At 32.3% G+C, this 23579-nt stretch overlaps 1 protein-coding gene across 3 annotated transcripts in view; it reads right to left on the reverse strand.

The window, feature by feature from the left end:
- The window catches only part of LOC140434503 (very long chain fatty acid elongase AAEL008004-like), a 187071-nt gene that overhangs the window by 155609 nt on the left and 7883 nt on the right, over positions 1-23579 (reverse strand). The window contains exon 1 of one of the 3 annotated variants that reach the window (XM_072522814.1): positions 3535-3685. The exons of 1 other annotated variant lie outside the window; for it this stretch is intronic. The gene's annotated coding sequence lies outside the window, so the exon portion shown is untranslated. Of the gene's footprint in view, positions 1-3445; positions 3469-3534; positions 3686-23579 lie in introns of those variants that run through there. One more of the 3 variants, XM_072522817.1, reaches the window with a different exon arrangement.

Genomic DNA, 23579 nt, shown 5'->3' on the forward strand with positions numbered 1-23579 from the left:
AATAGACGGCAAAATTGTAGAACAAGTAATGAAATTCAATTACCTAGGAGTCGAGATCACTAGTGACAGGGATATAAGAACAGAGACCACAAGGCAACCATCAAAAGCGGCAAGAATAAGTGGTTGCCTCCGAGAAACCATATGAAGAAACAAATATCTGACAACGGAAAGCAACATGAAAGTATATAAGACAACAGTAAGACCAATCCTAACATAGGCAGCGGAGACAAGGACCGATACAAGAAAGACGAAACAACAAATCAACAATATCGAAATGAAAGTATTAAGATCAATAACGGGCATATCATTAAGAGACAGACAAACCAACAGAAGTATACGCGAACAATGCAAAATTCAAAATATTAACAGCTGGATAAAAATAAGAAAAAAAAAACTGGAACGAACATGTAAACCGAATAGGAACAGATAGATTAGCGAACATCTGTAAAAACAACAAGCCGTATAGCAGAAGACCCATTGGAAGGCCGCCAAAAAGGTGGAAAGATAATGTACAGTCAACAACGACTGAAACAGAATAAGACACAGATAAACAGGAGTAATCCTAGTCACGCGAAGAAGAAGAAGAACCATGTAAAATGGTTATTTTTTCCCTTTATTTCACGGAGCTTTTATCTTACATCTACCCTATGAATCGGCTAATTATTTAGGTGGCGTTGAAGGCGTGTCAAACCATGTTTTCGTCAAGGTAAATTATTGGAAGATTTTCTGAACGGTGTTTTCTTATTAAAGTTACATACTCTTGCTGGAATTTTTGTAATTATAAGATTACTTAGTATTTGGTTGGCTTAATACTCAATAATTGGTTGCCTTCTTTTACCTTTATTCTATTTCGTCAATAATGAGTAATGAGTCATTCCTTTAAAGCTTTTAATTTTGGTAAGCTTTGCTCTGCATACATGGTGTACATTTTTCGACTTATTAAGTCCTTGTCGTATTAGTCGATACATTTGGTGGACCTGAAATCTTTTCTTGAGTTAATTGGATTTGATGTAATTCCTTTTACTGTATATTTAGAGGTATTTTAGTCAAATCGCATATTTCACTCGTATAGGCAGTTGTGACAAGAACTCTTTTAACTTTTTAAGTTCTGGGTATTGAGCAACACAAGAATAAATATTGGAAAAATACAGCGACGACTTAGAAGAGATGACTAATAGTAAAAAACATAAGTTTTATAAATGGCTAAACGACAGAACCCCAGGAACACGAGAAGAACATGTTACTCTCAGACAACATAACAACAAGTGAAGAAAATGTTTTATTTCTGTATAAGAGGCATTTTAAACTACGTCCATTTATACAGGGATGAAGTGGAATCGTCTATCACGACATATGCGTCACATTCGCCCTGGGCAATTTGATGATAAACTTCTCACTTTAATATCTTAAAGATCTGTTTTTTGCTTCTGTATATTTAATTATATAGACCTGAGTATATCTCTAAAGACCGTGTGACAATGATATCGAAGGGAGCCGAAATGACAGTGGCATATATAACTAAAGCACTAAAGAAAACCAACAACAACAAAGCACCAGGACCAGGAAACAAGAGAACATAAAAATGGAACTGCTGAAACATGGAGACGCAAGGATCGTATCCTTTATACGAGCGTTGTCCAATAAAATCAAAAGAGGAGAGGAGATTCTTGATAATTGGAATTTATCATATATGTCCTCCACTTTCAAAAAGGTGACTATAGGTCAACAAATAACTATAGAGGAATCAGTGTAATGCCTTCAATTAGCAAGAATCTTTTCCATAATTATAAAAGAAAAGATAAACACATGGATCATTATCAGAAAGAACGAGCTGGATTCCGAAAAGACAGATCGTGTCTAGATAATATATATCATGAGATAAGTGATAGAAAAGAACAAAGAGAAAAATATTGAAACACGTATGACTTTTATTGACTTGGAGAAAGCATACGATAGTGTGCCCAGAAAACAACTATGGGAAGCAATGAGAAGAATGAATTTCAGAGAGAAATGGATGAATATTACACAAAGCAGATTTGCAAATAAAGTTAGGCAATTAAATAACAAAAACAATCCCCGCAACAAAAGTTCTCAAACGGTATGTGGTCTATCATCTATACTTTGTAACATACATAGATGAGGATTTAAAACGATGATATAGAAAATGCGGAAAAATGGGCATACCAGTATAAGAATATATTACATTCACTACTTTTCGCAGATGACCAAGCCATCCTTGCACAAGACAGGAAGAACATGGAATATATGATAAAGAAACTAAAGGAAAAATATGAGCTATGGGGACTCAACATAAATATGTGTAAGACCGAATTCTTCTGTATTGGAACCGAGGTTGTAGATTTGACCTTAAGTTTAGAAGAAGAGACTATTAAGAGTTGTAAAACTTTTAGGTATTCAGGTGCAATAATGAGCCGAGATGGTACTTGTATGAAAGATATAGAAATGCAAATGGCACGGGGAAAACAAGCCACGAAAACTCTCCATGGAGTGATATGGAAGAATATTCTGACCAAAGAAAACAAAAAAAGGATGTTTCAGAGCATAGTGCTGAATATTACTCTATATCGCCGATGACAACAATACAAAATAGAATAAGAACAGTTGAATTGGACTTTATGAGAAGATGTCTACAACTCCCTAGAGGGAATAGAATAAGAACAAAGAAAATATGGTACAGAATCGATGTAGAAGGCTTAATTACAAAAAAGTTGGAAAACAGAGCTCTGAAGTGGTAAGGGTATATACAGAATAATATTGGACTGGAACCCCCCGGAAGAAGATGGAGATGAAGATCTGCTATAAGATGGAAAACGTACACAGGAAATGCTATGATAGATAGAAACCTCAGAGAAGGTTACTGGGAGAATAGAGTGCCAGGGAAGACGAAAACAGCGAACTAATAACGATAATTACGTAATGCATAATACTACCAACACTATCCGTGCTATATAAAGACTAACAAATTTTAGCACAAAGTGCTATATGAAGACTAACAAATTTTACGACAAAGTTATATTTAAATATTGGCTGAAATCAAGCCCAGTTTAAGTTACTAAGGGTACCTACAAATTAAAACTGAAAATACTTGTACTTACAATCTTACAAAATTTCTTGATCCCATATAGTGTAATCTCTAAAACCCCTAGATTTAGATAATAACCATACACTACTCGTCAAATGATACATAGAGAGAGATTAATTTCTTTGAACTTATAGCGAAATATAGTATTGACAACTCCTATAAACAGAATTGTATTTACATTTTTATACAAGAAACTGGGCTGTTGCAACTAATCTCAATTCATTCTGTGTTTATGAAGAGTAATTGTTGAAATCAACTAAATTTCTTGAAAACTATTAGACTATCTAAGTGGCTAAAACCGTTACAATTGGTATTAAGTGCATTTTTAGATTATCTATTTACCTAGGTTTTTTATCTTTCACTGCTCCAAAGTAAAACTAAAACACTAACACAGTACACGTGATTATATATTTAAATTGATCAAAACTCACCGTTTGTCGGGGGCTGTGAAAAAAGTCTTAGAAGCACTAATTGTTAAAAAGGAATGAACCTCTGTCCATGAAGAATATCGAAAAAGTAGATTTTTTTGAATGTATATGAGCTTATATACGTCAACATAGAATATTTACGAGTATGATAGGGATATTTGGCTCATCAGCATGGTTATCGTTGGAGCATAAGATATTAGAAGAAAACATTAATATTTGAAAGGAATTTAATGAGCCATATATTAAAATTAATGGAGTCGGTTGTTGCGTGTGGTGTAAGGTTCAATAGATAAGTACAATATAAAACGTACGAAAAACTCCTCGACCAAACAAGAAAATTACCTTATCGAAAACTTTTATTTTTAAAGAAGGTTACATTATTATTAAAATTCAGACTAGCTAATTTTAATTGGAAAATGGAATTTCTACAAATATTTATTAGATGTATAAATAGAAATCTTGGACGACAATACATAATTTGCGGTGTCAGCACCTTTTTTTCATTGTAATACCAGCAACACTATTCAACATTGCTCTCTATTGTTAGAAGGTAGCTGAATGTCAGATAATTTAATATTCTAAAGTACACATTAGTACAAGTTGCTGCCTACGCCTATTACATAGAATTAAAAAACAAAAACGCCAACAATGATAAATATATAAACCAAATTAGTGTTAGAGTAAGATGGTGAAGAAGTAAAAAAGCTTTAAATATATGAGTCGAATTAAACACAGAGAGAAGAGAAGAATCATAAATTAAAAAAAAATAAAGAGTAACAAAACCTATATCTAATTGATTTAATGTTCCGCTTCAAAACCGTCCACTGGAAATCGAAGATATAGATTTATCAAACCATTACTGAATAAACGATACGAAAATAGAATGTCCAATATAAAGAAGACCATGGAAAGAAAAGATGAGATAAAGAAGTGACAGCGAAACGAAGACGAGCGATGTGTGAAGACGACAATGTTGGAGACGAAAATTACAGGCGGTCAAAGCTCAATTTGGACTGTGGTAACATTGGAAGAAAAACAGAGTAAGTTAGAATATAAAAGAAGTAGATAAAAACCCTTGTAATTTGAACGTATCATTGAAGTTATCTTCTGCTACCTTTAATGTTTTGAGAAATTTCCACAGCGAAAGTACGAGTTAATACGAAAATATTTTAAGATATTTTATTATTACAAACATTAAAATAGAATTTGCTTAACTGCCACAAATCCAAATATATTTGTATCTAAAAGCATAACTTTAACATGTCCGATGGATCTCATAAAATTCGCCGTATTTAAAAGGTATGTAGAAAGGAACTTTTTGAGTTAGTTAAGTGAAAAGTAAGTAGTGCAGTGACCGTATACGTTACTATTTGTGAAATAAATTGTTACAGCCTAAAGAACAATAGTGAGTCTGTCCTTAGTTTTAAATTTCCTAGTAGTAATGTTAATAAATATGATAATAAGTGGTTATTATTAAAAAACCCAAAGGTAAAGAAAATCCAGACCAAATAAAAGGTATTCTTCGTTAGCGGGATTAGGCGTTTGTTGACTGTTTCAGCATGAAACTACGCTCCACCTTTTCGCGGGACTTCCTACACTCTTTTATCTCGGTTTGTAATTTATTATCTTTAATTTATTATTTGTTTAGTTAGTCCATTTTTCTTCACTCTGTTTATTCTATTTTCTTATGTATTATTTTATTTTTTTATTATACATTTTAAAATTATTTAGAAATATACAGGCTGTCCCAATAAATTGCGGAGTATCAATGTTATATTTTTTTATTTTATATAATGCATTTTATTGCATTTTCTAATTGGCCGCAAAAAATAAGGTAAGTTTTATAAGGGTTGTCTTTACCTAAGTACAGAGCGTTATGAGTTGTGTAGATTTTTCATAAAATGTGCAGTTTTAAAAGAAGACTAAGCAATTATACCAAATTTTCCCTTATGTCTATATAATTGGACATGTGTTACACATATTCCATGATTAAGTATTAAACATCTCTTTATATGGTGTTAAAAATTTACATATTCATTATTGAATATGTTTTTCCGACAAAGAAATATTTACATATCCAACTAGTATTATTAATTGAATTCATTCTTTTTCTGACAAATTTTCCACTAACCTTTTTCCACTAAAGTTTGTAGGTATCTAATTTCAAATATGTATGTCCGTATCATAATTTGAACAATTTTCCTTCAATTTATTTAATTAATCGTTCATTATTATGTCATCATAGTCCAGTCGTCAGAAAGTTGACCCCTAAAAATCATACGAACAAGCTAAAAAAGATGCAACAAAGTTTACCACTCTTACTCCTTGGCTTCCCTCTAAAAACGCAAAAAAATCGATTTACCAAGGTACACCGTAGACAAAAATGTTTCAAATAAAAAATGTAGCTGAGATAAATTTAAACAAAAATGTTTATAAGAATTTTTTGTGTAGAATTAACTGTTCTCTTAGAAACAACGCTTGAAGAGACCGTCGATTTTGAATGTCAGTTCCTCGCGTGAAATCAATGTTCAATAAAATTTGTATCAGCTCGACGGTAAAAATTCGATATCTTTTGATCCAAATGTCCTATTCACAAAAATCAAGATGCGTTTTACAGGTAAACAGAGCAGCTTTCGTATGAAGTTTTTGTATTTTGCCGGCAATAAACTCAGTGTTTATAAAGGTGTTAAATAAATTAACGTGGTAGTAAAATTTACATTTTTAAAGATCAATCTTTACAACCATTGACATGAAATTTCAATTTTGGGTTGTAATAACAAATATGAGGCATTTGAAATATGAATAAAAAACGCAGAATTTAATATTTCACATTACAAACGATCACACGTCACGGGAAATACATTCAAGAAGACGGTTTTGTGTGTAGTTTATTGCAGAAGTTTTGATCTTTTGAAAAACGTACTAGTGTAATTGAAAAAAAAGTTTTAAATGTTTTAGATCATTTGTTGTTGGAAAGTTTAAATCCACCGTTTTTAAGCATATTTCAAATGCCTCACATTTGTTGCCAAAACTTAAAACTAAAATTTCATGCTATAGGTTTTAAATGCTAGGCTCTCGTAATCAAAGCTTCATAGTTGCTAGTCGATGAAAGGGATATATTGTATTGATATCATGAAAATCATAAAAAATGGCAAAAGTCGCGCCATGTTTATTTATTTACCACCTATATAAAATCTGAGTTTATTTGCAGCAAAATACAAAAACTTCATACTAAAGCTGAACTTTTTACCTTTAAAACGCATCTTGATTTTTGTCGATAGGTCAGTTGAATCAAAAGATATCGAATTTTTACCGTAGAGCTGATACAAATTTTATTGAACATTGATTTCGAGCAGGTAACTGACATTTAAAATCGACGGTCGCTTCAAGCGTTGTTTCTAAGAGAGCGGTTCATTCTACACAAAAAATGCTTATTAACATTTTTGTTTAAAATTATCTCAGCTACATTTTTTATTTGAAACATTTTTTTCTACGGTGTACACATTCTTGGTGAATCGATTTTTTTGCGTTTTTACCCCCTGCGAGGGGGGTTTTAGGGAGAAAGCCCGGGGGTAAAAGTGGTAAACCTTTTTGCATCTTTTTTGAGGTCCCAAAATTATTATTCTCGGCAAAGTTCAGCTTGTTCGTATGATTTTTAGAGGTACAGTGGCATTTTCGTCTCTGTCGACTGGAGTATCAGGTAAGTAGTATTTTTAAAAACTTGAAGAAATAACTTTTCTGTGGTATAATATACTCAACCTATGTTGAGTGAAATACAAGATGCCGGTAATACAGCAAAAGGTGACGTCACGTAAAAATTCAGAATACAACTTTATTTCGCATACCACAAAGTATTAATTTCAAAGACAATCCATATAACCATAAAGCTATTTCATAGAATATACATTATGTTTTACACTAATTTTTATTCACTAGCAATAAATTTACTTTTAAAGTATGACAAAGACAAAGATGTTTAACGCATGTATCATTCATTATAACCAATCTTCCGTAACTTAAACGTAGCCTTGAAATTAAGAGATGGCACAACAAAACCTATTGAAATACTTTTTTATGGTGAAAACGCAACCATTGAAGTTCAATGCGATAGTCAAGATCATTCTCATAAACAATAACGCCGTAAATATAAATAACCACCATTCCATATTTATTTCTAGAAGCATAGATATCACCATAAAATATGTTAAACCTACTGTCGTTAACACATATGGAATTATTTGGCCTAATTGTATAATATTATTGGTTTAAAATTACGTATGTTTTAAAAACGAATTTGTGGTAAACTTGTTGAAGAAAATATCACGAATTGTAAAGAATCGTTTTATTTTCGTCATCAAAACAAGGTAGAATGGAAAAAGCATAATTCTATACTATTTTAATACTCACATGCATATCTTTATTAATCAATATAAATTTAATAAAATCAATTAAATTATAATGGAAACTTACAAATTTAGTTTGTGCAAACATTTATGAAATAAATAGACGCAATGCAACCTTATTTTAAATCATTATACAATTATTTTAATAATAATTATTACTTTGCTAATAATGATCTAAAAACAAAAATTAAGATAAAAACCATATATTCATTGTGTTGTTAATAGTTCTCCTCTATATACAGGGTGTCCCCGAGAATAGTGCGTTCCTTTAAGGTATAGATATAATACACAATTTGGAACAAAAAAGTTCTGTGACACTTTTTTCTAAACTTAAGCGTTCGCAAAAAAAATTACATTGTTTTCCATATACGTAAATTTTTATTTTCAGAAAATTAAATAATCTGACAAAGTCATACGCAGTGAAAGCGCTTCTGAATAAAAACTTGTTTGTGACTTGGATGGATATTTAACACACCAACCCTTGTTTATTTACTATTCAAGGTTGTTGACATCTAAGGAAATGTAGGTAATATCTGCAAAATAATTATTTCTTTCTTTAATAATTTGGCGTTTGATATTCATCATAAGTGGCTCGACAATCCGTTGTGGATCTTGACCTGCTCACAAAGAAGTCGCCACTCCTGTCGATTCCTCGCAACTTCCCTCCATCTTCTAACCCTTAGAATCTGTAGGTCTTCTTCCACATGATCAATCCATCTCATTGGTGGTCGTCCTCTGCTTCTTGTGCCCTTTGGTTTTGAAAATGTTAATCTCTTCGTGTATTCGTGATCTGACATCCTAGCAATCCAGTGTCCAGCCCATCTAAGTCTCTGCACTTTAACGAATTTCAAAATATTTGGATCGGTGTATAACTGATATAGTTCAAAGTTATATCTTCTACGCCATAGCCCATTTTCATTTACGGCCCCAAAAATCTTTCTAAGAATTTTTCTCTCAAAAATACCAAGAAGTCTTTTATCATTTTGAGATAAGATCCACGTTTCAGCCCCATATATCAAACCGGTCTTATTAAGGTCCTGTATATATTAAGCTTTACTGCACGTTTTATATTTTTATTTTTTAAATGTTTCTGGAGGCCGTGAACAGTTCTGCTTGCTATTGCTATGCTTCTTTTTATTTCGTCGCTTGTCGTGTTTGTTGCGTTTACTAGCGATCCAAGATATGTAAATTCTTTGACTTGCTCAAAGGTATGGTTGTTAATTTGAATTCTCTGTTGGATATTTCGAGGGTTTTTAGAAACCAACATATATTTGGTTTTTTCCTCGTTTACCTCAAGTCCTAATTCACTTGCTGCGTCCGAAAGCCTTGTAAAACACTGCACCATGTCTCTCATACTTCTGCCTACTATAACTATATCGTCAGCAAATGCGAGAATTTGCGTCGATATATTAAAAATAGTTCCATTCATTATAATATTTAATTGTCTGATTGCCTTTTCCAAGGCAATATTAAAGTGCAGACACGCCAACGCGTCTCCCTGTCTTAGACCATTATTAATGTCAAAGAACGTAGAGTTTTCTCCTTCAATTCTAAAGCATGAGCTTACGTTTTGCATTGTTAGTTGAGTCAACTTGACTAACTTAGGTGGGATCCCAAAGTCTGTCATTGCATTATATAATGCAGTTCTTGTCACACTGTCATAGGCTGCTTTGAAGTCAATGAAGAGATGGTGTGTTTCTATGTTATATTTTAGTGACTTTTGTAGAATCTGCCTATGTGCTTGAATTTGATATGTAGTTGACTTTCCAGCAGTAAATCCGCATTGATATTGACCAACAATATCCTTTGTAAAATGTTTCATCATCATATAACGGGGGTCCTACGGCGATTGCCGCTTCCCGCATTTCAGCCTCCATCTTTTCCTATCTCTCCAATCTCCCTCTTCTAAGCCTCTAGATTGCATTGTTTTTGTAATTTCTCTTCTCCAGGAATTTGGTGGTCTTCCCCTTTTCCTTCTTTCTGGCGGAACATACATTAAGGCTTTCTTTGGCCACCGCTCCTCCTCCATTCTCATCACGTGACCATACCATTGTAATTGCCTTCCTTGTATTCTATCTGAAAGAGTATCTCTAATTCCTGCACGGTTTCGTATTTCCTCATTCCTGATTCTTTCCATTCTCGATACTCGACATGACCTTCTAAGATAATCCATTTCCACAACGTCTACTTTATCTCGTTCATTCTTTGTCATCGTCCAACATTCGGCACCATATGTGGTAATTGGTTCTACAATTGCTCTGTATACGCGAAGTTTGGTATGCATCTTTATTTTATTAGACCACAGTAATGAATTCAGTATTCGGATGCATTTTTTCCCTTGGGTTATTCGGTTTTGTACATCTATCTTAACTCTGCCATCTGCTGATATGATGCTTCCTAGATATTTATACTGGTTGCAACCTTTTATGACTGCGTTTTCAAGCCTCAGATCTGTGGTATTTCCTCCAATTTTTAAATATTCTGTTTTGCTTATGTTTACAGTAAGCCCCCATTTGGCATATTCCTCAAATAATTTTCGATTCATATAATTTATATCTTCCTCATCGGTTGCAACCACCACCTGATCATCTGCAAACAACAATGTATACAGAGTTTCTTGTCCCACTTCGATGCCCATAAATCTACATTTATTTCTCCAATTCCTCAATGCTTCTTGGACGTATATTTTAAAGAGTGTCGGTGACAAACAGCATCCTTGCTTTAGGCCTTTAGTGACTTTAAATTCATTTGAGGTTCTGGTTCCAATTTTTACACAACTAACTGCATTTTCGTACAATTTATATATCGCTCGGATATACGTCGAATCCAATCCGGACCTTTTGAGGACCTCAAACATTTTCTTTAACGGGACACTATCATATGCTTTCTCAAGGTCTATAAATACCAAATGGGTCTCTCTACTTCTTTCGACACGCTTTTCAATTATTTGTCGTAGGATAAATATATTATCAAGGCAGGATCTCCCGGTACGAAAGCCGCTTTGTTCTTCAATATCTTGTATCTGTCTTTCAACCCTCTTCTTTAATATTCTGCCGTACAACCGGCCCACAGAGCTCGTCACACTAATACCTCTATAATTGGAACAGTCTCTTTTATTCCCTCTCTTATATATGGAGCTTATATAAGATTTATTCCAATCTCTAGGAATTTCCTGGTCTCCACACATACATTTGTGTAAAATGTTTAAGTCTTTCAAATAATACATTGCCGAAGATTTTATACGCAGATGCTAACAGAGTAATGCCTCTATAGTTCTTACACTCCAGTTGATCACCCTTTTTATGCAACGGACATATTATTCCCTTCAGCCACTCTTCTGGTACCCATTCATTCTGCCATATAAGTACTATTAGTTTATGGATTGCTGCAAAAAGTTTATCACCACCTTTTTGATACATTTCCGAACATATTTCATCGATTCCTTTGGCTTTATTGTCTTTGAGTTTTAGGATCGCATTTGACATTTCTTCTCTTGTTGGGTCTTCACTGTTTAGTTGACGTTGTATATTTTGTTCATTTTCTATGTTGTACTCTTCTTCAATATCGTTTATATTTAGATGTTCGCTGAAATGTTGTGCCCATCTGTTTTATCATGTAGAATTTCACCGTTAGTGTCTCACTAACTGCTTTGTATCTCACTAAGAGTGTTCTGTTCGTATTCCCTCTTCTTACGTCGATGGATACGTTTTTCCTCTCTCCTAAGACGTCTATACTCTTCTTTTTTTCTCCTGTCGTTTGCTATTATCTGAATTAATTAAGGTTTTGGATTAAAGTGTTAAATAAATTATTATTTTTATATAAGTAAGTAAGTACGAAGTATGATCTTAAGTAAGTACTATGGTTTAACTAATTAACGCAACCAAGAAAAATTATTTGCCATGTTTTTCTGAAATGTATTCAAATATGGCATAATTTTAAACGAATTGTTAAAATGTCAATTATTTACAATAAAAAACACATTTTTTAACTGAACTAGTATTATGTATTTATTAAGCTTTAAAGGTATTGAATGCCGAAAGCTTTAACTAAATTATTACATAGTTTACAGTGGAAATTAAATACAACAGACATTTCATAATTTATTTTTTTACACTATGCTCGGACTATCAGTAATTTGTTTACTTGTGAATTACGAGTAAAATTAAATTAGATACTTGTACTTACTTGAGAAAATAAACGTTTAAAGTGAACTCCACCTTGCATTGATACGACGAATCCAATTGTTAGTAATGCCATAGTTAAGTAAATTATGTTGGATAGTTTCTGCAACATCAAAAATGCGTTCCCGTAATTCAGCTTCTGTTTCGATATCACCTCGGTTATCATAAACTAACGATTTCAGATATGGCCATTCGACATCAGCATTCGAGACTTCGTGGTGGCCACAGAATGGGTCCATTCCAAGACGAGGATAAGTGGTATCAAGAAGATTTTTAACAGGTCAGGTAAAATGTGTTAGGGCTCCGTCGTAAAGAAACTACATTTCATGACGTGTTTGCAAGAGCACGTCTTCAAGAAGTGCCTATGTGCCAGAGTTAAAACACACCAGTAAAAGATGACAACAAAATTTTTACTATTTTTACCTAAATTTTAAAGAATTTTAAAATGTATTTTGTCCACTATTTTATATTTTATGTGTGTGTTATTAATGTTGATTGTCTATGCTTTTATAAATAATCTCAACGACTAGTAAGTTGTACTGAAGATTTGTGATATTTTATAAATATTTACACTTTTTCTTATTACAGTGTCTTGAAAAAGGAATAAAACCATTCCGAAAGCTAGACAAAAAGTCATAAGAGTGTTTCATTAACATCCCGGCCAATTTTCTGACTGCAACCCTAATAAACTGTGTTGTTTGTTTATATTGACAGTCACTAATATTCAGTAATTCTTGTATATATATATATATATATATATATATATATATATATATATATATGTATATATATATATATATATATATATATATATATATATGTATATATATATATATATATATATATATATATATATATATATATATAACCGATCAGGTAAAATGTGTTAGGGCTCCGTCGTAAAGAAACTACATTTCATGACGTGTTTGCAAGAGCACGTCTTCAAGAAGTGCCTATGTGCCAGAGTTAAAACACACCAGTAAAAGATGACAACAAAATTTTTACTATTTTTACCTAAATTTTAAAGAATTTTAAAATGTATTTTGTCCACTATTTTATATTTTATGTGTGTGTTATTAATGTTGATTGTCTATGCTTTTATAAATAATCTCAACGACTAGTAAGTTGTACTGAAGATTTGTGATATTTTATAAATATTTACACTTTTTCTTATTACAGTGTCTTGAAAAAGGAATAAAACCATTCCGAAAGCTAGACAAAAAGTCATAAGAGTGTTTCATTAACATCCCGGCCAATTTTCTGACTGCAACCCTAATAAACTGTGTTGTTTGTTTATATTGACAGTCACTAATATCCAGCAATTCTTGTATATATATATATATATATATATATATATATATATATATATATATATATATATATATATATATATATATAACCGATAACTTTGGGGCAACACGAGAGATTCGATTTTGTCGATGATAATACCCGTTCCCACGTGCGAGAGTTGTAAATTAGGGGAATCATGGAATAACAAAATTGAGTGGCCATCTTGCTCACCAGACATGAATTCTATTAAACAAGCTTAAATGTTAAAGCGGTTAAACGAGTTGAAGGAAACTTGGAAACAACCGTACCTCAAAAGTTTATAATTAATTTAATTAAGGCTCCCAAATAGAGTAACAGTTCTTGACTAACTTTAATATTTATTTTTAATGCTTTCCGTCAAATTACTTAATATATTTTTATAAAAACAATAATTAAGAGGTCATTCAGTTTATTCTAATTTGTGTCAACGTTTTTACACTTCTTCAAACTCTAAATTCCTCTTTTATTTTATTTTCGAACTATCGCGATGATGATGTTTATTTTTAAGGTTAGTAAACCAGCAGTTAATTTTTATTCCAATCGCGTCTTTATGTAATAAATGTGGAACGTCTCTATGTGACTGTATTTATTCACTAATCGGCAAATTTGAATGATTTATTTCTACGTAATTATTAAAATTTTCATCGAATTCAGCTGGTGGTCTCACCGATTGTATTACTACAAAATAATAAGTTGTTGAATATACCAGCCAAGTAGAACGACTTTTTTATTAAATTTATTTAGGTGCTTTGGCATTTCAGTTATGAACACTGTCAAACAGGAAGTTATTTTGTGGCCAATATGTCAACGCCCTCTGACAGGTTCTATTTACAATATATAGGTATAATTAATTATGCAACATGAGGGTTTTTGAACTTAACTGGATCAATATATTGTTGTTTCAGTTTATCAATCAAAGATAGACAATCAGTAAAAATTTTATTTTGTTATAGAACGCGGGAACATAAATTTGCAACGCCCTGTACATCGATTTGTAAATATTTGTTATAAGTTAATTTAAGCAGTGGGTTTATCCATAACGAGTTTTACCCTGAAGGACTGAAAAACATTAGTAAATACTTAAATGTGAATAGACAATTGTTTCCCGGTATTTGTAGATGTTATATTAAAAGCCTTTGGTTTTGTTTCGCTGGAAGGGCCAAAGCCACCAGGTAGTTATTGTATTTAGAAAGACCGAACGAAAGATAAAACCGTTATCATTTTCAAAGAAAGTTGGTTAGAAGCGATGATTGGGTTTTTCTGATGCAAAATAAGAGAAGGGATATAGGAATTTTCTGATTGGTTAGCGAGTTTGGAATGGGGATGAAAGAGGGTGAATGTTTTGAAAGTTTGGCGTAAAAAAGATTATTATGTGATCGTCATCCGAAAGAAGCAGTTGAAGTTTTGTGTAGTCAGTTAAGAAGCAAGTGCCAGTGGTGTTAATAGTTAGAAGTGTGTGGCTGAAAGGTGTAACGACAGATAGGTCAAAGTTGAGAAGTCGAATACCTCCTTGATTCTATAAAGTCCAAGTGAGTAAGTCACAAGAACTATAACTATTAAAAATATTTGCGACACCAAGAAAAAAAAAATACTTCAGTCTCAGGAGATTGTTAGTATATGAAAGAGAGGAGAGAATTTTGGAGTTTGTTGAACGAGTACTGGTAAAAGAGGCCTGCCCGTGTTTTGGAGAAAGAGTTGCTGGTATGCTGATAGGTTGATACTTAGAACGGAGAAGGCTTTGATTGTTAGCATAATCAACAAGAGGAAGCTGTTTTGGTCGAAAGGAGACATCGACGTGTCTGAATTAAAAGATCAGTCAATAATTTTTGGTGACAGAATTAACCAAACGTCAAAGGATAATTCTTAATATTGCTTAATAAATTAAAAAAGTTTCTTTTTATAATATTCAGAATTTTTTTTTTTTTTTAGTACAAAAACATATGAACAAAGATTCCAATATTTCAAAATTTTCACGGGAAGTGTAATTATTTTACGAATATCCAAATTTCTTGTTTATGTTTGTTTTATCAATGTTATAAAAAAACAAACCGATAAATATTTCTATAAATTTTCATATTATTTTTTTGATAATAAAAGATATTTGTATTTGTTTATTTATGTTATTTCTATTTATTTCCTTTTCCTATTTTATCCCGATAAGGAACAACTAAGAGATACTGGAAGCCACGAGAAAAGATACGTATAACCTACGCTGATTTTTTTTTTTTGTATAATAAAATGGTACCCTGAGATTGTTTTTTTATGTATGATTTGCGACACTTTGACAATTAATTAAATAAAATTAATTAAAGTAATTAAATAAATAAAAAGTTAATATAAAAGTAAGAAAAAGCAGATCATAGTAATATCTACAGATAGTCAAGAGGCTATGAGGGTCTCAGTGACCCTAGGCTAGTGTTGGAATACCAAAAAATCGGATAGATTGGCAGAATCTTACAGTATCACACGGTATGGGTGTCATGTCATCAGGAAATAAAAGGCAATGAAAGAGCTGATGAACTTGTCTGAAGAGGATCAGCAACAAAACACTTCGGACCAGAGCACCGTCCGCGACCAGAAAAAAGCCTGAATCCGAACATACCTCTCGCTGGAAATTAGCTCAGAATCATAACAGGACACCTGCATACAATTGGGCAGTTTGATGGAGACGTAAGCTATGTGTCATTTCCATGACTGTGAGGTTCCTACAGCCTCTGCCGCTTCTCGCATTTCGACCGCCATCGTTTTCTGTCCATCCATTCGTCTTCTTTGATGGCTCTATATCTCTCATTATGTGCCGTACATTTTTTTCCCAGGCAACTGAAGACCTTTCCCTTCTTATTCTTTGTTGTGGTATGTAATTTAAAGCTTTCTTTGGCATCTTTGGCATCTATCTTCATTCATCCGCTTCACGTGACCATACCACACTAGTTGTCTCGTTTCAATTCTGTCTACACTGGAATATACAGTATTTGTCCTCCTTCTAATATCTTCATGCCTGATATGATCTTTTTTAGATACACCACACGCTCTCCTTAGAAAATCCATTACTACTACTTCTATTCTTTTTCTAGTTTTTTTCGTGATCTCCCAAACTTCTACCCCATAAGTCATAATAGGCTCTACCAAGGTTCGATAGATTGTCAATTTCGTTTCTTGTCTAATATCTTTAGACCATAGTAGAGAGTTTATTACATTCTAAACTCTCTATTAACGCTTTTTATTATATTAACTACTGTTGAACGCTTTTTTCCATGCTGCGTTCTGTTTTCGATGTCTCTTTTGGTAGTGCCTTCTTTAGATATTATAGATCCGATATATTTATATACTTTATACATATATAAATATATATCCGAGATATATATATATATATATATATATATATATATATATATATATATTTATATATATATATATATATATATATATATATATATATATATATACACTCACTAGAAGAGATAGAGTAAGGAATACTGAAATCAGAGAGCGTATGGGCATAGACATTGACGTCCTGGAAACTATAGAATGCAAAAGGCTGAAATGGTATGGCCATGTAGAAAGGATGAATGATCAACGATGGCCAAAGAGAATATTACAGTGGATCCCCACCAACCGCAGGAAAAAGGGAAGACCAAGAAGATCGTGGAGACAAGAAGTAAAAGGTGCAATGGAAGATAGGGGTCTACAAGTAGATGACTGGAACGATCGCAAGCGTTGGAATCTAGGTTGCGAGAAACGGCGGCAGCTGTAATAAACTCGTTATATATATATATATATATATATATATATATATATATATATATATATATATATATATATATATATATATATATATATATATATATATATATATATATATATATTATATACTTTTCGTATCTTTTTTATTGTTTAGTTTTCTTTCTTCTAAAAGTCTTCACAAGATTTCTTTATATGTAATTTTTGAAAACTTCTGCCTTTCTTATCATCGTTTTCGTTAGAGTGGCTGATTCTACACAAAATAGGATACCAAATGTATAATACCCATTTTTATATTGATACTTGAAGTTTCATTGCAGAAGATTTTCGTAAATAAATTACGTGCACTTTCAATTATTGCTCCTAGTTTCATTGCGAAGTTATTATTCTCGTGTATGAAAAATTTCCAAGATATTTTTTATATTTGCGTACACGCTCGATGTTGTGGTTGTTAATAAATACTTGAGCCTTTAGTTCTTGGTGAAGACAACAAATTTGGTTTTTTGAAAAATTCAAGGCAAATATCGAGCACAATTTTAATAATAAAATCTTGCCCAAGTACTTTCGCTTTCTACAGCATCATCAGGGGCATTTCGTCAAATTTGGGCTATCCAGCAAGCGCAGAATGTAATAAACATGAAATTAAACATAAATTGTACATAACACTACACTAAAACAAGGACAAACAGTTTAAAATTATTTAAAAATTATTCTACGCTACATTCTTGTCGGCAACAGGAGAGAGAATGATTATTAAAATTGTGCTCAATATTTTCCTTTAACAAAATCCACAAGGAAAATAATTCCTGTAGCTGGCTGTATACCACGTATAACAAAAGAGGTTAGTCTTTGAATGTGGGTATATTTTATTTTATAAAAACCCTTAAAAGGGCAACATTACAAGCACGAACGTTTTCGGAACAACTGTTCCATCATCAGGTTAAAATACAGGTTACCATGCCTGAGCCACCAAAATATTTGGGTAAAAACCCTTTAAAATGAAAAATGTTACCAAAGATTGTACATGATGTTGATAATATTATATGATGTTTAATATTTTAATTAGATTTTACTTCAGGTAACAAACACCCATGCTTAACTGAGTTCCAGTGTCCGGAGAGTAAACCTCTTCAAACGGACTACGGTTGGCAACTGGCAACCTTTTCTTCCATTTTCCTTTAATTTTTCAGTTCATTTATTCGAGCATTCAACCTTATATCAAATTTTTTTTTTATCCTGATTCGTGTATAAGACATAATGTAAGCATGTTATGCATTTTTGGATTATTGTCTGCCAATAACATCAATATCCTCGGCTAATAACATGATATCGTCAGCGCGCTTTTCATCATGAGACGAGCACATGCACAGCCGCCATGTTGAAATACTTTTGGTTGTACTATTTTGATTTTTGATCAACAATTGAGAAGTTAGGCTAGGAGAGACTTGTCAGTTAGGGAACAGAAATGGTTGGAAAAGATCACGGTTCGGAGAAGATGGCTTGAATGGAGCTAAAAATCTTCATTTGACATGTCTATATAATAAATGTATGAGGTGTGTATTCGATGCATATCATGAATAAAATACATCGATATATCGTAAAACATGTACTATAAAGATTGATTGATTATCGGATTGATTCGATGCATGGAATGGTAAATATCGATGTTTTCGATTAATCGATATATATCGAGCAAGCCTATAATTACTACCACACCGGTTGTGTCGTGGTCCAGTGCCTCTAGCATAATAGCTTCCAGGATAAGTTAAAAAGTAAAGGAAGAAAGATGTCGTATCCACCGTTTAATTTTGATGTTTCCAATAGTGTGATATTTATGTATTTTAATATATACATGTACATTGTGTCTTACTTTATTAAAGCCGATCCAAATTTCACAATGGATTTTTGAATTTTAATCAACAAATTAAAACGCAAAAATACATTGGACTTTATCTATTTTAATTTACCAAAATTATGTATATATTAGGGTTTATCTATTGTTCGTGAATTTCTATGTAGAATGTAGCCGTAAAGTCATGTTAGATCCTTACCAAACTTGCAAGTCATTGAATATAAAGTCAATTTGTAATGTGTACATTAAAGACGCTTACTATTAGAAGGTTTATAACTAATCGATTTCTGAATACGTTTTACAAAGACAAATACAAGAATTAGAAAGCGCATTTTTCTGATTCTGTGTACATTTCATGAACTAAAATGGATTAAACTACTGTTTACAAATACACACACACACACACACACACACACACACACTATGTGTGTGTGTACTATCCGATATAGCCACATCTCAAATGCTTCCAGTGTTCTGCACATATCTTCGTTCAAGGTCCAGGATTCAACACCATAAAAAATGACAGAGAAGACGTAACATCGCAGCATTCTTACTTTTGTATCATGAGAGAGGTTGTAACTCTTGAAGAAGACCCCCATCCGTATGAAGGTGGGTCTAGCTTTTCCGATGCGTGCTCTAATCTCCTGGTTGTTGGTCCATTCTTCATTTATTATGGTGCCGAGGTAGTTGTAGTGCGTCACTCTTTCTACAGGGGATTGGGATTGGACGTAGAGTTGACCTTCTGTTATCCTTTTCTTGCTATAATTATCATAAACTTTGTCTTCTTAACGTTTATATTGAGTCCATATTGTTGTCTGTAATACGTGATTTTGTTCATACGAACTTGTAGGTCTTCTAAGCTATCCGCAAATAGTATGGTGTCATCTGCATATCTGATGTTGTTTAGCAGGTAACCATTTAGCCATGTTGTAGTCACAACATTTTGTGATATATTAAGGCGTCGTGGAACTTTTCTTGAGACAAAGCTTCCTGTATCCAGTGCATAATTATTCGAGTAGCAAAGTTTCTAATCGAAGTGGTGACATATTTGTAATATGAATTCATCACTTAATTGTTAATAATCAGGTAGCAATGATTAAGAACACCTATGTTTGACAGTAGTGTTATAATTTCGACCACATGGTTGCATGTTTATCTTCAAGAGATAACAGCATAAGAAACAAGAAAAAAAAAGCAAGAAATATTCACGATAAGACAGTAAATAATATAATATAAAATATATACTATATATATTTGTATATACTATACAAGGCATTCCTTTAGATTAGAGAGTCCTTTTAAAGAAAACATATATAGATCAATGAGAATTAGAAATTAAAAATCGATATCAGTAGCTTGATAAACACTTAAAGATAAACTTAGCGGCGACTTTTTATAGAGCGACTTCCTGTACCGGACGTTTATTTCAGTTTAAGACCGGAAATAAAGACAACTGTGATTAGGACGGTTAGAAATCATTAAACCTATTAACAATACCTAGTATAAAAAACCGATAAGTACATTGAATAAAAACAAACACTGGCAGAGAGGCAGGAATGTACACAGATGACAAGTCAATAATAATAAATAGGGACGTGTTCAAAAAAACGTTCGGACACGTCGATTGGTATTTTTAGTTGTGCATTTTTTGCAATAAAAACTTTTCATACGTGGTGTGTCATACCACAGTGGCCAATAGCAACTTTCTTATTTCAAATACATTATCCTGTAGGTACATTATACAATTTTTGAATTCCTCAAAAAATTCTAGACATATTTTATGTACAATGTCCTTCCTATACATATATTTGACTATTAAAAACCAACAGTAAAACAGAAAAGAAAATTATCTGACTACAGAAATTTGCCGAGGGGTTGAAATTAAGTCGAGGGGGTTTAGTTTTGTATACAGGGTGAGTCATGAGGAACTTTACATATTTCTACCATATGTAGAGTCCCTCAGGGAGCATATCATGTGGCCACTAAAAAATGTCAACTCCTCTTCTTTATTAATTAACAGGGTGATTTGTGTAATTGACCATTTATTTCATTTTAGTGTAGTGTTTATACGGCTAATTTGATTTTTTTAATTTTTGCATGATACAGTACACTACTATCAAGCATTCGACTGGTATTAGCTAAACTAAAAAATTCCAGGACTGACTTTGGAAAAATTAATTTAGGGATTCGTATTAAATATTACACCCTGTATAAAATTTTTTTTAAAATGCAATAAGTGATTTTCAAACTACATAAATAGCCAATGAAAACGACATATGCGACAATGTTGTCGCACTTTTATTAAATTTTTAGTGAACGATCAAATCTTACCAAAAATAGAACAACCATAATGAAGTATCAAATTATAAGGTATTAATTTAAACAAATGTTATAAATTTCAAACATTTTAATTAAAATGAGTTCCTACAACATAATCTAATACGTAGAAAATTAACATCTTTACTGTCACTTTGTATTATCTCTATGATAGAATCAATTGTTTTTCAATTTTAAATTTTTTACTCATAGATCGTATTGGGGCATTATTTTCGATAAATAATAAATTAAATTGATTAAAAAGTCAAACCTCTTGTGTGTGTTAGTTTTTGTTGATTGTAAATGATTAAAATTTTATGTCAAATAATAATTACATTGCATCAACTGTACTAAATAAAAATAAATCTAAAAAAGATTAAAATGAAGGTTGGCGTTGACCGTTTGACGTTTCTTGATATTTTATACCCATTGTCATTATTGTCATTATCAATTGTTATTTATGTGTACAAGAATACATATTTCTTCTGTCATATCTACGTTAAGTACATTGTGTTAGTTTTGGTAGAGCTTTTGTTACTTTCGTTCAAAATGCCACATCAGTTTTCGACCACAGAATATGCAGACATAATATTTGTTTATGGATTCTGTAATGGGAATGGTAGGGCTGTTAGTAGAGAATATCGCAGGAGATTTCCTAATCGTCGAACTCCCAGTCATCCAACATTTGGGTCAGTTTTTAATTATTTGCGAGAAAATGGCACTTTTCCTAGTGGAACAACAGAGCGACATGTAGATGAAGCACAGGAAGATGACATTATGGACGCCGTTACTATGAACCCTACAATAAGCACTAGACAAGTAAGTCGAGAACTCAATGTTACTCAATCAAAAGTAAGTAGAGTCTTACAAAAAAATAATCTATACCCATATCACATTCAAATGGTTCAGCGACTACATGCTGGAGATGAGATCGATAGGTTGGAATTTTGTAGATGGATTAACAATAATCGACCAACGCTATACAGGACACTATTTACAGATGAAGCCCAATTTACCAGAGACGGGATAAATAATTCACGAAATTCACATGTGTGGGCAGAAGAAAATTACCATGCTACTCGAGAACGTCGTTCTCAGAAGGTTTTCGGTTAACGTGTGGATTGGTGTCATAAATAACCAATTAGTAGGTCCTCACTTTTTTGATGGTCCTTTAACAGGGCAGGTCTATTTGAACTTTCTACAAAATATTTTGCCGAATTTGCTTGCCAACGCGAACGTTGCTATCCGAGGGATGTATTTTCAGCATGATGGGGCACCCCCACACTTTTTACTGGCAGTGAGACATCTCAATAATGTTTATGGCAACAGGTGGATAGGACGTGCAGGTCCTATTTCGTGGCCTTCAAGATCCCCTGATTTCAATCCCGTTGATTACCATATTTGGGGACGATTGAAGCAACTAGTTTACGCAGTGAATATTAATAACCGACAACAATTAATTGATAGAATTATACATTGTTGTAATACTATTAGAAACGATCCCCAGAGTATCCGTAATTCAATACGTCAATTAACAATTCGGCAACAAAAATGTGTACAGGCTGCAGGGTTCCATTTCGAAAATCTATTTTGAATTATTTTTATTTTGTTACCATTATTGTATCTTTTCCAGTTCTAATTTATGGGTTTATCATAACTATGTACATATTTTTAGTTTTTTTTTAAATTGTTCTTCGTTATTGTTAGTAGTTACTGTTTTTTGTTGTGCAGTGACTCAGTTTATCATTTCAATTAAAATGTTTGAAATTTATAACATTTGTTTAAATTAATTACCTTATAATTTGATACTTCATTATGGTTTGGTATTTTTGGTAAGATTTGATCGTTCACTAAAAATTTAATAAAAGTGCGACAACATTGTCGCATATGTCGTTTTCATTGGCTATTTATGTAGTTTGAACATCACTTATTGTGATTACTTATAAAAAAATATATACAGGGTGTAATATTTAATACGAATCCCTAAATTAATTTTTCCAAAGCCAGTCCTGGAATTTTTTAGTTTGGCTAATACCAGTCGAATGTTTGATAATAGTGTACTGTATCATGCAAAAATTAAAAAAATCAAATGAGCCGTATAAACACTACACCAAAATGAAATAAATGGTCAATTACACAAATATGGTAGAAGTATGTAAAGTTCCTCATGACTCACCCTGTATAATATTTTTGACATAAGAAAAGTTTAATGGCCTCAGATCAGAA

Source organism: Diabrotica undecimpunctata, chromosome 2 (genome assembly GCF_040954645.1).
Source record: "Diabrotica undecimpunctata isolate CICGRU chromosome 2, icDiaUnde3, whole genome shotgun sequence".
Taxonomy (NCBI): domain Eukaryota; kingdom Metazoa; phylum Arthropoda; class Insecta; order Coleoptera; family Chrysomelidae; genus Diabrotica; species Diabrotica undecimpunctata.